This window comes from Octopus bimaculoides, chromosome 28, assembly GCF_046866305.1.
Source record: "Octopus bimaculoides isolate indiv1 chromosome 28, ASM4686630v1, whole genome shotgun sequence".
NCBI lineage: Eukaryota > Metazoa > Mollusca > Cephalopoda > Octopoda > Octopodidae > Octopus > Octopus bimaculoides.
This window is the reverse complement of record NC_142955.1, coordinates 5,240,067-5,256,228: the sequence shown is the minus strand read 5'-3', so window position 1 is coordinate 5,256,228 and position 16,162 is coordinate 5,240,067. Positions and strand designations below refer to the sequence as shown.

Genomic DNA, 16,162 nt, shown 5'->3' with positions numbered 1-16,162 from the left:
TACAGCCCATTGCCTCGTTGTTGTAAGTTTCTTAACCATGCTCAATGCCTGTGTAGCAGATTTCTCGAGTTTAATGCAAAATTTCACATTGGCTCTTTGTTCTGACTGTCCATGACAAAATTCGCAGACTACAGTATACACAACTTGCGAAGTAAACACAGTGATGTCACTCAGTATACTGCTTCATGAAGGTCCCCACCAGCTCTCACTGTGCATGCAACTGTGTGCTGCCATCTGTTGGTACACTACAGAACTAGCCCAGGAAATTTTTTATACCACTTCATATATATATATATATATATATATATATATATATAAATTTAATAAATGGAGTAATACGCATATGTTAAATGAATTCCTTTATTTCCGACATATGTTTCGAAGATTACAAATGCTTTCTTCCAAAGGAATAAGTGATGTCAATAAAGATGTAATCTTCTCTTCAGGGAAATACATAGGATCCAACTTAACCGTAAGACATTTTAACCGTAAGACATTTTAACCGTAAGACATTTTAACCGTAAGACATTTTAACTGTAAGACATTTATATATATATAGCACAGGTGCAGAGACCTTTTTGTCTATGTCTATTATTTATTGTGTCACTGACTTCACTAGAAGTCTCTCCTATTCTTTCTTCCTCTGGTCTGGTATCATCTCTGAATTTTCTATAGATATTTGTTTTGGTACTGCTCTTTCTAGTGGTTTATCCTTCTATTTCTCTGCTTTTCACTGGCATGGAAATAGAAGGACGAACCACTGGAAAGAGCAGCACCAAAACAAATATCCATAGAGAATTCAGAAATAATACCAGACCAGAGAAAGAAAGGATAGGAGAGACTTCTAGTGAAGTCAGTGACACAATAAATAATAGATATAAGCAAAAAGGTCTGGACTGTGCAACTGTGCTAGAGATAAAGTATGCCTGTTGGACTCAAGATGTCAAACTAAGAACCTGGTCTATAAATGTTAAGTTACCTCAGAGAGAAGAGAATACTTTTATATAGGGGCCAGTTCTCTTTTTTTTCAGTCATCTAAATTCTTTAAGGGGTAGGAAAAAAATAAAGAATACAAGCCTAAGTAAACTAATTTGGTCAATTAGAGACAGAAACAATAGTTATTGTATTGATTGGGGACTAATTAATACTGCTAAGCCTTATTGAGTAGGAGGATATAGATGTGACTTATGCTTAGAAGAACTTTACCAAATATTTACATCACAACACACATTAATTAATACAAGACACAAACAAGCTCTAAGATGTTTACACAAACATAGTAATACATTTAAGAGATATAGGGATAATTCTACATAGCCAACACCCCAGCAACAATTGAGCTTGGTATAACAAATCAAATAACATAACCTAAACATTAAAATATTTAATAACCATGATTAATGAAAACAACTACCCTACCCAATGTATAACACAAATCAGGAGCAGTCCAACCAAAAAATAAATATAACCAAACATGAATCCGTCAATACAAGCATTACACTTAAAATCAAAAACATAAGACACACAAATATTAAAATGAGCAAAGAACCTTACAAAAACAATAACCTCAACCTTGACCTATTTTAGACTAAGTCAGGCATTGCTGACTTGTGGGGTTATGTTGAACAGTGCTGTCACGTGTGGAATGGATCCGTCTGTCAGCTGGGTCTGTAGTGATGATTGCACCACTGCCCTCCTCCAATCAGACAGGCAAGACAGTTTTCCTTTGCCTCATGGCTGTGGTGAAAGAGGTTGTTTGATGGACAAGGCTGAAAGGCATGAGGACAGATACAATCCACTTTGGTAGAGCTCTCATTGACTTTTTCAAGTTTCACTTGAAAAGGAAATTGAGAGAGGAGAGCTGTCTTCAAGTGAGTTTATTGAAAGGTGGGTGAAAGTTGCGAAAATGGCAAGAGTGGATGGTACCTCTCTAAGTGTAGATCTGTGAGTCGGAGAGAAGGAATTTCAGAGGGCACTTGCTCATAGGGTTTCAGGGAAATCTTGGACAGTGGGAGTCCTTGATTATCCCTAGAGGCATTCCCTTTATTGTCCACCTTATAATTCGCTCTTGTGGCAAATAAATGAAATCATTATTATTATTATTATTTTTATTATTATTATTATTATTATTATCAAATAAGGTAGCAAGCTGGCAGAATTGTTAGCATGCTGGACAAAATGCTTGTTGGCATTTTGCCTGTCACTATGTTCTGAGTTAAAACTCTGCTAAGGTTGACTTTGCCTTTCATCCTTTTAATTATTATTATTATTATTGCCTTTGCACAGCTTCTAACGCTGGAGATGTACTACGGTGTCAGCTGTTCACTAACAGTGAACTAAGGAAATACTTCTTATTTTACGGGCACCTTCCGGAGTATTTGAGCAGTTCCAAGCAGTTCTGTTTTCTGCAAGTGCTCCACCCTTAATGCAGCCCCTATTTATTCCACGTACTTCTCAAGATTTTTGCCCACTGTTCCCAGGGCTCCGACTACTGCTACCTTTTTCATCGACCACAACTGCTTAACCTCCCAAGCTAACTTGTCATATCTCTCAACTTTTCTTTCTTCCTTATTGCATACCTTGTTATCAGCTGGGCATACTATATCTATGATACAGCATAGTGTGTTTTCTTTCTCAATTAAGACTATGTCCGGCTTCCTATTCTTTATCTCATGGTTGCACTGAATCATAAAATCCCATAGGATCTTTGCATTTCTATTTTCGACGATGTCTTCAGGTTTGTGGCCGTACCAATTTTTATTATTATTATTATTATTATTATTATTTTATGTTTGACTTTTGTTTTGCATTTGTATAAGTTGGATCTAAGTCTCACCCAGAGACCTCAAGAGACAACAAGTTAGAAGTTCATGTAGGTGTTATGCCTAGGGTACCATATATTTGGATTTGTACAGTTTTGTTCAAGTGAATGTTTAAGAAACCATAAGAAAATTATGTGTTTGCTTTAAAATTTGAGATCACATAGACAGTATTTTACGTAGGATATGGGCAGTTCCCATGAGCACTATCTTTTGAACATCAGCCATTTTGGGATTTCCTGGTATCTAAGCTAGGTAGTAATCAGCCCGTTTCGCTGTCATTCCCAGGGCACCTATGACAATAGGTATTGTTTTCGTCTTCAGGTTCCACATTTTGCTAATTTCTATTTCAAGATCTTTATATTTGCTCAGTTTTTGGTAGGTCTTGACAGATACGTTTATATCGATTGGGACAGTCATATCAATGAGGAGGCATGATTTTTGTCTGAAGTCTTTCAGTATGATGTCTGGCCTATTTGCGTCTATCTTTCTGTCAGTTTGAATGGTGAAGTTCCAGAGGAGTGCAATGTGATCATTTTCAAGTCCTGGGGGTGGTTTGTGTTCCCACCAGTTTTTATCATGGGGCAAGTCCAGGTTTTTGCATATTACCCAGTGAATATATTGTGCAGCTCTATCATGCCTGTTGAGATACTCTATTATTATTATTATTATTATTATTATTATTATTACTATTATTATTATCATATATGTATATTTCACGCAAGTTTCATACATATTAATATATGTGGTATTTTTATGCCTATCACTATAAATTATCTGAGCCGTGAAGCCGAATCACATATTTTCTAGTTTCACTTTTAATCTTTGTCTTTCACTTTCTTCAACACCAAAGATGAACTGAAGGCAAGGATTATGGCAACGGCAAACAAGGAGACCGTCCAGAAGGGTTGCAGGAGATTCCAAAGTCGCCTAGAAGCCGTGGTTGAAGCCAATGGCGATTTTATTGAATAAATTTACTCTTTAGTATTTCAAGACATTTTTATATCATTTTGGTAAATATATTTGTTAAAATGAGATGCCAGTGTTATTTTTGTTTTTGTGTAATTTAGACAATTTATTCACTGCACCCTGTATATATATGTATGTTTGTATGTATGTATGCATGAATGTGTGTGTGTATGTATGTATACACACACACAAGCACACATGCACATACATATATACACACCCATGTACCTGTACATACACACAGATATATCTACATGTATTTTTATACACACACATATACACATGCATACATATGCATGTGTGTACACACATATTTACACACACACACACACACACACAAGTATGCATAATACACACATACACATACACACACATATGTACATACACATAAGCACACATGCATACACATACACATAAACTCATGCACATATACATAATTACAGATATATTCACATACATACACACATACATACAAACATACACACATACAAACATACGAACAAACACACATTCACACATACAAACTTACAAGCATATGCACATACAAACAAACATAAACACACACACACACATACACAAATATACACACATACAAACACACAAACACACACATACACACATACGCACATACACACACATACACACACGCGCAAACGTACACACATACAAACATACACATATACACACATACACCGGTGCTTTTATTCAGCAATCATTCAAGCATTGTTTGTCATGTATTGTTGTAGACTGTATACAAAACAGACAGATAGACAGACAGACAGACAGACAGACAGACAGACAGACAGACAGACAGACAGACAGACAGACAGACAGACAGACAGACAGATAGATAGACAGACAGACAGACAGACAGTGAGACACACAGACAGACACTCTGGTGCTCCTTAAGAGGATTGTTGGAATTGCAACAGGTGTTTTATGCTAAACGCTTCTTAGCCTTAAACGTGATATCCGGGTTCGTTTTCATTATGTTTGTTATTGTAGTTAGTGGTTTTCACTGTTCTTATCGTAATTGTTGTTGCTGTTAATGTTGTTGTTATTGTTGATGGGTTTTGTCATTGTTGGTGCTATTTCTTATCGTGTGTGTTCGTGTATATAAATATATAATTATAGTTATCATAATAACTGTTGGTGTTGTTAATATTCCTTTTGTTAACGTAGATGCTATTTTTAATCATTATTTTCTATGCATGTATGTTTATGTATGTATGTATGTGTGTATGTGTGTGTGTGCGTATGTGAGAGTGTGTGTGTGTACGTTAGCATATATATAAGTACAGGTGTGGCTGTGTTGTGAGAATCTTGTTTCCCAACCACATGGCTCCAGGTTCAGTCCCGCTGTGTGACACCTTGGGGGCAAGTGTCTTCTACTATAGCCTTGGGTTGACTGAAGCCTTATGACTGGATTTGGTAAACGGAAACTGAAAGAAGCCTGTCACACACATACATATATATATGTTTGTGTATATATGTGTATATCAACTGAATAGACATCAGTGATTGGTTGAAATTATCGAAATAAGACAATTTTAAACATGAAATAACTTCGAATACAAAAATTTTTATCTGTTCTATAATACAAAATATACAAGTATACGAAGTTTGAAAGTGTTTCGGTACCAAAAACACTACATAAAACATAAATGAACAATGCTGCCCGTCAAATCAGAAAGATCCGTGTCTGTGTTTGACAACCAGTGTTGATGTGTTTACGTTCCTGAATCTTAGCGGTTTTTAAGAAGGAACTGATAGAAAAAGTACCAGGTTTAACAAAACTAAGTACTATATATTCATTTACTCTTTTATTCTTTTATTTGTTTCAGTCATTTCACTGCAGCCATGCGGGAGCACCGCCTTTAGTCGAACAAATTGACCCTAGTACTTATTCTTCATAAGCCTAATACTTATTCTATCGGTCTCTTCTATATATTTTATCTTTTATCTTTTATTTGTCTTTAGACTGTGGCCATGCTGGAGTGCGACTTAGAAGAATTTTTAATGAAATGAAATAGGGGACAACTGAGGAAGGTAATGTTCTTTATGATGCCTGTCTCATTTCTCTATTTGTTTCTTTTGTTGTTTGAAAACAGTTTGTTTTCTATGTTTTTGTTTTTTATGTTCTCGTTTCTCATTTTGTCTATGTTTTTTTGATGTCCTGTACCCATATATGCATGTATGTATACATATATATGTAGGTACATCCACCGCCACCAACCTCATCGTGCGAACACCCCATACCTCCACCATCCATTTCCTTTCCAAAATACATAAACCCGGCAATTCTGGCCGCCCTATCGTTATTGCCCCACCAAGCTAATTTCCAAATACCTTGACCGCAACCTGTCCCCTTTAGTTGCTGTCCTTCCATCCCACATACATGACACTAATCACGCCCTTCGCCTCTTCAATTCCTTTTCCTTCCCTCCCGGCCCCTCACACCTCTTCACCTTGGACATCAAATCTCTATACATGGTGATTCCTCACAACAACGGTCTCTTAGCCCTCCAATATTTTCTTGACCGTTGCCCTGACCCCACACCCAGCACCTCTACCCTTCTTCGCCTGGCAGAGCTCGTCCTCTCCCTCAACTGCTTTACGTTCACCAGGGAAACCTACCAACAGATGTCTGGGGTTGCGATGGGAACGAGAATGGGCCCCAATTTCAACAACCTCTTTGTTGGCCACATTGAGGCCCAAGCATTCTCCCAATTCTCTGGGCTGACTCCAGAGCTATACGGTCGCTACATAGACGACTGTATAGGAGCTACTTCCCTCTCCCATGAACAACTCTGCCACTTCATCTCTTTCCTCTCTAACTTCCACCCTTCTCTCCAGTCCATTTCAACTATCTTTAACACCTCTGTTAACTTCCTGGATATCTCTCTTACCATTGACCACCTCTCCCACTCTCTCACCACCTCCACCTTCTTTTAACCCACAGATTCCCACCTCCACCTCAACTTCTCCTCCTCTCATCCCTTCCACACCAAACGGGCCATCTCCTACTCCCAGTTCCTCCACCTCTGACGCTTGTGCAGCCGGGACCAGGATTTTGAGACCCAGTCCCAGTAACTTCCCCATCTGTTCAGGCATCGAGGATACCCCTCAACCCTTGTCCAAAACGCCCTTGCCCGCCGGCCTTTCTCCTTCCCCTCACCGACCCCCTCACCGCACCCCCTCTTTCCCCTCCTTTTCCACCCCTTCACTCTACCCATTCATTGGAGGATTCTATGGGCCTTCCATCGTCTCCAGCTTGATCCCACCACCCACCCCATTTTCCCCACCCCACCCTTGTCTTCCTTTAAACGCGCCCAGAACCTACGTGATCTTCTGGTCCGTAGAACCTTCTCCTCCCCCCCCCCAGCTCCACCTGGATCCTTCCCGTGCTCCAGATCCCGCTGCAACACCTGCCCCTTCTTCACTAACGCTACTTCTCTCACTGGTTCTAATCAGCAAACTCTTCGTATAAGAAATTCCTTCTCTTGCACCTCTTCTAACCTCATACACTGTATTAGATGCAACCTCTGTGGTAAACTATATGTAGGTCAGACGGGCCGCCGACTGGCCGACTGGTTCACCGAACACATAAGGGATGTTCGGCTATGTTCAAACACCCCCATTGCCCGTCACTTCCACTTGGCCAACCACTCCCCCTCTAACATCTCCATCTTTGGCCTCGCTCTACACCACGGATCCACATACTCACGACTCCACCTGGAACAACGGTATATCTTTAATCTACGAACAACTATCCCCTTCGGACTAAACACAACCCCCTCCTCCTATTGACTGCCTCTACACCTCCTGCAACTAAGCAACCTTATTTCATTTTTCATTTTTTGCTTGTAATTGCGCCATTTTATATTGCATTAAAAAGAGAAACAAAACACATCAATAAGCCATTTTAACCGAATATGATTAACGCGTGTATGATGAAGAGGAACGCTGGCAAGTTATTTTTAAAAAAACGTTAATAGATTTAACATCAAAGGTAATTTAGAGAATGAGAAGAAGGAGAAAGAAAGAAATTAACAGAAAATTAAGAGTGGAGAAATATAGTGAATGGAATAAAGGTGAAAAACCTGGAAATAGATATATGTAGTGGAAATGAAATGTAACAAGACAATTAAAGGTTGGATTTTATAGATTGGTTTACAACGATAAACACGTTCTTTAAATTTGTTTACAAAAGAATTCTCCGAGATCAGGATGAAAAATTGTTCTTCATCACAGAGGAGACAAAAAAGATTTATCTTTATCATATGGAAAGGATCTAGGTAGACTATTCCATTCCAAATCAAATTGTTTATTATGTTCCTTCAGAGAACAATAATGGATTATTGACATAGAAGGTTGTGAGTTTTTACCATACTGAAGTTCAATAAGCTGAAAAAAGTTAAATAGTTCATGGTTAGCAACTGGGGTTGCTATGTAAGCAAATAAAAATCCAAATTTAGGGAACGGAGCAGGTAAAATCCAGGCTACATATGTTTCCTAGTTAGCAGAACCTCGGAAGTAATAATTATCCAAACAAGGGGTAACCTGCTAGCTACCCATCTGGCTGAAGGTACCTTAGTCAAATAAAGGTTACATTGTTGTCAAGGGATCCTGTATTACTCACAAGAGATTTCACAAAAACATGACCTAGTTGTGAGAATGCTGCAATCATGATCATAAAATTGTGTGTTCGATTACAGACTGGGAGGTAGGTATGTTGTTTTCTTGTGCAAAACACTTTGTCTCATGTTGCTCTTTGATTACTTTGACAACTGTCATGTGGTACACTGTGCACCTGTGTACATCATGTTGCCTGGTTGAGGATGTGAGCTAACATGTAGCACGGACATTTGATCACCTGTGCAGGTTGTTCAGCATGAAATAATAGAATTCTTTCTAGGACATGAGAGGCTATCACTGAGCTCTCTATATATGTGCATGCGTGTGTGTGTCTGCATGCGTGCATGTGTGTGTGTGTGTTTGTGTGTGTGTGTGTGTGTGTGTGTGTGTGTGTGTGTATATATATATACATATATATATATATATATATATATATATATATATATATATATATATCATCATATATATCGTGGCACTATGTCAGTTATGACAATAAGGATTCCAGTTGATCTGATCAACGGAACAGCCTGCTCGTGAAATTAACGTTGAAGTGGCTGAGCACTCCACAGACACGTGTACCCTTAATACAGTTCCTGGAGATTCAGCATGACACAGGAGTGTGACAAGGCTGGCCCTTTGAAATACAGGTACAAGTCATTTTTGCCAGCTGAGTGGACTGGAGCAATGTGGAATAAATTGTCTTGCTCAAAGACACAACACGTTGCCGGGAATTGAACTCAGGACCTTATGATCTTGAGCTGAATGCCCTAACCACTAAGCCACTTGCTTTCACACACACGCGCGCGCGTGCACAGTAACAAATTAAGGAAAATAATTCCATCAAAGGAGTGTGTAAAACATCCAATTCACTGGTTCGTCAGTTGAATACCACAAAAATATGAGTATAATTCAAATTACAAACAATAAATTAGAGAGATACAATTGACAATCCAATAATGTATTTATCAGGTCATCCCATAAGTTCTGTCCGAATTTTGAATAAAGAAAACAAGTGATCAAATGTTATATTTAATTGAAATTTAATCATCAATGTACTTTCCCTGATTATCTATGACTTCCTTCCATCTATTTACAAGCTTTTTAATCCCATCAATGTAAAACTCTTTTGGTTTCAAAGCAAAGAACTCTGAAATGTCAGTTTCGGCCTCCTCCTGGCTTGCGAAAGTTATGTCCCCCAAATGATTCTGTAAACTATGAAACAAATGGTAGTCTGAAGGAGCAAGGTCGGGAGAATAAGGTAGATGAGGAATTTTTTCCTAACCAAGCTCTTCGATCTTCTGTGATGTGATCTTTGCAGTGTGGGGTCGTGCATTGTCCTGATGAAACATCACTCCTTTTCGATTCACTAAAGTGTGTCTTTTTTTCTTCAATGCTTGGTTCAAACGCTCTAATTGCTGACAGTAGACTTGAGCATTGATTGTTGCATTAGGTGATAACAATTCAAAGTGAATTACTCCTTTGCAATCCTACCAGAGAAAAACCTTTTTCCCATGAAGTTCCCTTCTCGGGTTGTGGTTGAGCTTTTTCACTTTTACCAAACCACTGTTTATAACATTTAACATTCCGATAGAAGATCCGTTTTTCATCACCAGTCAAAGTCTATCCAAAAAGGGTGAAATGAGTTCGCAAGAATGGAGAAAAGAGTAGATGTCAACTCAGGATTTGCGGCTGCTTTCGGACAATTCGAGGCACCCATTTTCCAAGTTTAGGAACCTTTCCAAGTTGTTGAAGATGATGAACAGTTGTATGGTTTGAACTAAGCTTTATTGACAATTCTTCAACTGATAATGCAGGATTTTCTTCAAATAATGCCTCAAGGAGCTTATCATGAAACTCAACTGGACGTCCTGTTCGATCTTCATCTTCAAGGCTGAAATCTCCACTTCTTAATTTTGCAAACCATCTTCTGCAAGTTCCTTCATTCAAGCATTCTTTCCCATAAACTGAGTGTATGTTTCGAGTCGCTTCGGCTGCAGAATTTCCGTTTTTTGTATTCATAAAGCATTATGCGCCTTAAGTGCTCTTTGGATACTTCCATGTTAGAAAGGGTTTTAAGCAAAGAAATTTTAATTTTATTATTCTGTAAAATAATATTTAATTAGTTTAGATGTACACAAATGTATAAAAATAATTTTTAATTCCATTAGACCTTCTAAAATACTATTAAATTTCATTCAATTTTAAAAACAGTAAAATCGGACAGAACTTATGGGATTACCTGATGTATTATAACATAATAATATACTGTGAATATAATATAATAGAAGATAAACAATTATTAAAAAAACCAAAAAAGTCAACAATTTTTTTCAACTTATATACAGTTTTTGATATATAAACAATTCAATTCACTAACAGAATTGAATTATTTATTTATCAAATAATTTATATAAGTCGAAACAAATTGTTGGTTTTTGAATTTTTAATAATTGTTTATGTTATATTATATATTATATTATATTATATTCATAGTATATTTTGTTATATTATAATATAAATAAATTATTGGATTGTCAATTGTATCTCTCTATTTAATGCATATATATATATTTCTCATATAAAATTAGTGTACATTTATACACAAAAGAGGTGAACCTATCAGAATGCCTTACATGCTAAAAGGAGCAGTCAACGTTCAAACCACAATTAAGAGTAATTTCGAAGGGGATGAAAAATAAAAACATTTTCAATTGTTACCACATGTACCTAGGTTTCGAACATCAATGAACAAATAAAATGATTTGCTATCCATATTCTATTCAGCATGGGCGCTACATGCTGAAGAGAACATGGATAGCAAATTATTTTATTTGTTCATTGATGTTCGAAACCTAGGTACATGTGGTAACAATTGAAAATGTTTTTATTTTTCATCCCCTACGAAATTACTCTTAATCGTGGTTTGGACATTGACTGCTCCTTTTAGCATGTAAGGTATCCTGTTAGGTTCACTTCTTTTGTGTATAAATGTACACTAATTCTATATGAAAAATATGCTGTCTATTGACTCTTTTATGCATGCTAGCCACTGGTAGAAAATTTCTCTAATTTTTCTACCCTATATATATTTGATATATATATATATATATATATATATCTATATATATATATATATATATATATAATATAGTTATATATATATATAGTTATATATATATATATATATATATATATATATATATATATATAGAAATTTATAGAAAAACAAAGACAAAGACAGGTGTGTGAATAACAAGCAAGTGTATTAGTTTGATGCTTGGGAAAAATGAAAAAGTCTTTTACGTTTTGAGCCTATGCTCTTCAACAGAAAAGAATAAGAGGAAATAAACAGAGAGAGAATTATATATATATATATATATATATATATATATATATATATATATATATATATATATATATATATATATATATATATATATATATATATATATATATATATATATATATATATATATATATATATATATATATTTTAGAGTGGGCCAAAAAAACAAATTTGAGAAATTTTGAACTTTTACTCCATCAGTTTGTGAGGTTTGACTCTGCCTGAAATTTGAAGAAAATTCCATAGTATTTTGTGTTGCTACTAAGCGATTCAGTATGTTATTTTCAGCATAAAATAAAACTTAACATAATAAATCGCTTGCAATCAAGATATAGAAAAAGCATTCCATTTATCAATATATGAAGTAGTTAGAGCAACGACCAAATCATCTGAACAATGCAGCAGACACACACACACACACACATTCCATATATTGGCCAAATGAGCTCCTCCTCTTCCTGTTTGTGTGAGGCTGAGATTCTCTCCATGCCATAGGCTGTATTCCCTAATCACTATTGTTATAGCTTTTGTCATGTGGAGATGTGTCTGTGATCCACTACTGCAGTGTTTTAATTAAACATGTCTATTTTAATAAAAAGAAGTGAGAAACAGATCTGGCTAATTGGATATATGATTGTAAAGATTAGTAGTAAAAAAAAACCATCGATTGGAGATGTATTATGGTGCCTTTTCTATCTCACACATGATAAGAAAAATAGTGAAGGAAGCATCAGATATTGTGTATTCAAAAATAAATGAGTTCTAGGACAACACTGAGATACCAATGAGAGACAAACAACATGTGCTTACCAAGATTCGAAAACCGTATGAACAACATAGGTCAGTCCAAAAAACGAAATCAAAGAGAATTCAAAGTCAAATTGAAAATGAAACCAGATTTAAGGATTGCTTGGATGACTTGTTTGACATTACTCATACTGAAAATATTGTCAAATGAAGAAGGTTGTTTATTTCTAAATGCTCAGAGAGAAAAAGGAAAGTGAGGTTATATGAGTGCTATTGACAAGAATTATGTTGCAAAGCAACAGAGGAAACGCAAACGAGTAGAAGAAGAAACGAGAAAAGAAGCAGAGATTCTTTGCAGGAGAGAGCAATCAGTTGTTACTTTGGGAAGTAGCAGGGATAACGGCAGTGGTGAGTCTAATGATGAGCCACAGACTGAATCAGCCTAAACTCCTTCCAGTAAAAGATCAAAAACTCATGAACATATGGAATATCTTTTCCACAGACTGAAACAGTAGCAGATACTACAAATACTATACTGCAATCATTCAAAGCCACTGCCAAAAAATCAGTTGATATTATTTGCTCAGGCAGCAGCAGCAAACTCACAGAATCATTAGCACATTTGACAAAATGCTAAATAGCTTTATGTCCCTCTTTATGTTCATAGTTAAAATTCTACTGGAGTCGTCTTTGCCTTTCGTCCTTTTGGGCTTGATTAAATAAGGGTCAATCAAGTATGGGGAGTGGGGTTGGGGTAATCGAATCCCCCCCCCCCACCACCATGTTACCTCAAAAACTGCTGGTCTTGTACCAAAATTAGAAACCATTATTATTCAGGCAGTAAGCTGGCAGAATTTTTAACATGTTGGACAAAAAGCTTTGCAACATTTCTTCTGGCCTTATGTTCGGAATTCAAATCCAAGCAAAGTTGGCTTTGCCTTTCTTTCGGGGTCACTGATATAAGCACCAGTCAAACACTGGGGTCAGTGTAATTGACTAGCCTTACCTCCTCTAAAATTTCAGGCATTGTGCCTATAGTAGAAAGAGTAACCCCACATTGTATGGCCCTGTACAGTCCCCAGTGTGTTTTTAGGGACTCTCAGTGGTGAATAAAGAAAACATTGAGCTGGCAGAAGTTAGCATGCCAAGCAAAATGCTTAGTGGTATTTTGTCTGTCTTTATGTTCTGAGTTCACATTCTGCCAAGGTTGACTTTGCCTTTCATCCTTTCAGGGTCAATAAATTAAGAACCAGTGAAACACTGGGGTCGATGTAACCAACTAGTCCCCTCCTCTAAAATTTCAGGCCTTGTGCCTTTAGTAGAAAGGATTATTATTCTTAAATAAAATTATAGTTATCATCATTATAATTGTTGTGGTTAATGCAGTAGTAGTAGTGGTGGTGGTGGTGGTAGAAGTGGTTAAAGATATTGTTGTCTTTGTTGTATAGCCCCTAGTTTGCCAGCTATGACTGTCACCCCTCTTTTTATATCTAAGACTGACTTATCTAATGCATTCATTTTTGCAAAAATGTTAAGACTATGGTTGCCATTTCTAGCAGATTGAATAAGGTCTTATGCATTCCATTTGTGACCATCCATTCTATCTTTGTTCTATGTACATGGAACCCAGGACTACATTATATTAGGTTGAAGAAAAAGTTTGTTCGCTATGTTAAAATAATACTTTTTTTAATATAATTTTGTGGTGTGTGTGTTCGTTCAGTTCATGTTATGTTCAATGGTGACTCATTGTGTTCATTGAAAATGTGCTTTCTTTCAACAAGACAATGCAAAGCCACAGACTTCCAGAAAGACCAGCAACAAGATTGAAAAATTGGACGATGTGGAAGTTCAGCTGCATCCAGCTTATAGTCCAGACATTGCTCCATCTGACTACAGTCTCTTCCGATCAATGCAGCACTTTATGTCAAGAATTTTTCAATTTAAAGCTGAAGGATTGGTACTTTGACCAAATCCGAAAGCTTACAGATCATTGGCAGAAGGTCGCGCAAAATGATGGTCTTTATTCTGAAGAATAGTTGTTGTTTTTGAATAAATTCTTGCATAAAATATCATTATTTTAACTTGGTGCATGAACTTTTTGTTCAACCTAGTATAATATCTCATCCTTTTACATTGTTATCATCATCATTATCATCATAAATGATGCAATCATCATCATCATCATCATCGTTTAACGTCCGTTTTCCATGCTAGCATGGGTTGGACGATTTGACTGAGGACTGGCAAGCCAGAAGGCTGCATCAGGCTCCAATCTGATTTGGCAGAGTTTCTACAGCTGGATGCCCTTCCTAACGCCAACCACTCAGAGAGTGTAAAGATATAGTTCTTAATTATTTCTATCTGTGGACCCATTTACTATTTTATTCTGGTGGACCCCAATAGCCATTCAATGTTCAGAAACTAGTTTTATAGATACTTCTTTCAAAATTCCTATTTTGTTTTTCACGCATTAACTTGTATAAGTTGAACTATGTAAAACATTAGAGCTGTTCCTTGCAATAGATACATTGAAATCAAAACTTGACACGGACACTTAAAATACTTCTGTGGATCCCCAATTTTTACTATTTTGCTAGCATGGGCCCCAAAATTTCTTATATGCACCGCCAAGGTTCACATGGACCCTGGTTGAGAACCACTGATTTAATGTCTTCCTTGTTGGTATGAGTTGGACACTTAGACAGAATCCAATGAGCTGGAGGACTACATTGTGCTCAAGTGTCTACTGTGGCATGGCTTCTGTGGCTAGATGTCCTTCCTAATGCCAAACACTTTACAGAGTGTACAGGCTGCTCTTTTTTCAATGCAACACTAGGGAGGTCACCAAGTAACTTGCAAGACAAAGTGAAAGAAGAAACATTATTGACTAAATAGGGTTGTCCTTGTTTGTCCCCTCTATGTTTAGCCCCCTGTGGGCAATAAAGAAATAAATTATTATTATTATTATTATTATTATTATTATTATTATTGTTATTATTATTATTATTATTATTATTATTATTATTATTTCAAATTTTTGCCACAAGGGCAGCTTGGGGAAAGTGGGGCTGATTCGATTACATCAACTCAGTGTTCAACTGGTACTTATTTTATCGACACCGGAAGGATGAAAGGAAAGTTGACCTTGGCGGGATTTGAACTCAGAACATAGTGCCCAGCATGCTAATCCTTCTGTCAGCTTGCTGCCTTAATAATAATAATAATAATAATAATAATAATAATAATAATAATAATAATAACAATGATAATAATAGTGGTTTCTGATTTAGGCACAAATTAGTTTTGGTGGAAGAAGATTAGTCAATATTACTAACCCCTGTACTACTCAGCCCCATATGTGTTGATAAGATAAATGGTAGGTGGGATTTGAACTCACAATGTAAGGAGTTGGAAGAAAATGCTGCAAAGCTTTTGTTTGACGCACTAACAATTTTGCCAGCTCACTGATGACAGTGGTGGTGGTGGTGGGAGGGAGAATAGAATGGCTGATGACAGATCAGAGTGAGAAAAGTAGAAATAGGGACTGATGGAGGTGGTGGTGGTGGTGGTAGTTACAGTGGTGGTGGTGGTGGAGTGCTGCAAAGGAAATGTTAGTCAAGGATGTGTGTAAATAGATGGG

The 16,162-nt window shown here is 36.6% G+C and overlaps 1 long non-coding RNA gene across 2 annotated transcripts in view; it reads left to right on the top strand.

Annotated features, from left to right (window-relative positions):
- The window catches only part of LOC149130497 (uncharacterized), a 106,518-nt gene extending 91,936 nt beyond the window's left edge, over positions 1 to 14,582 (top strand). The window contains exons 1-3 of one of the 2 annotated variants that reach the window (XR_016238879.1): positions 4,558 to 4,764; positions 5,769 to 5,837; positions 14,304 to 14,582. This is a non-coding gene — a long non-coding RNA (uncharacterized LOC149130497). Of the gene's footprint in view, positions 1 to 4,557; positions 4,765 to 5,768; positions 5,838 to 14,303 lie in introns of those variants that run through there. The other variant, XR_016238878.1, reaches the window with a different exon arrangement.
- The last annotated feature ends 1,580 nt before the right edge of the window (positions 14,583 to 16,162 follow it).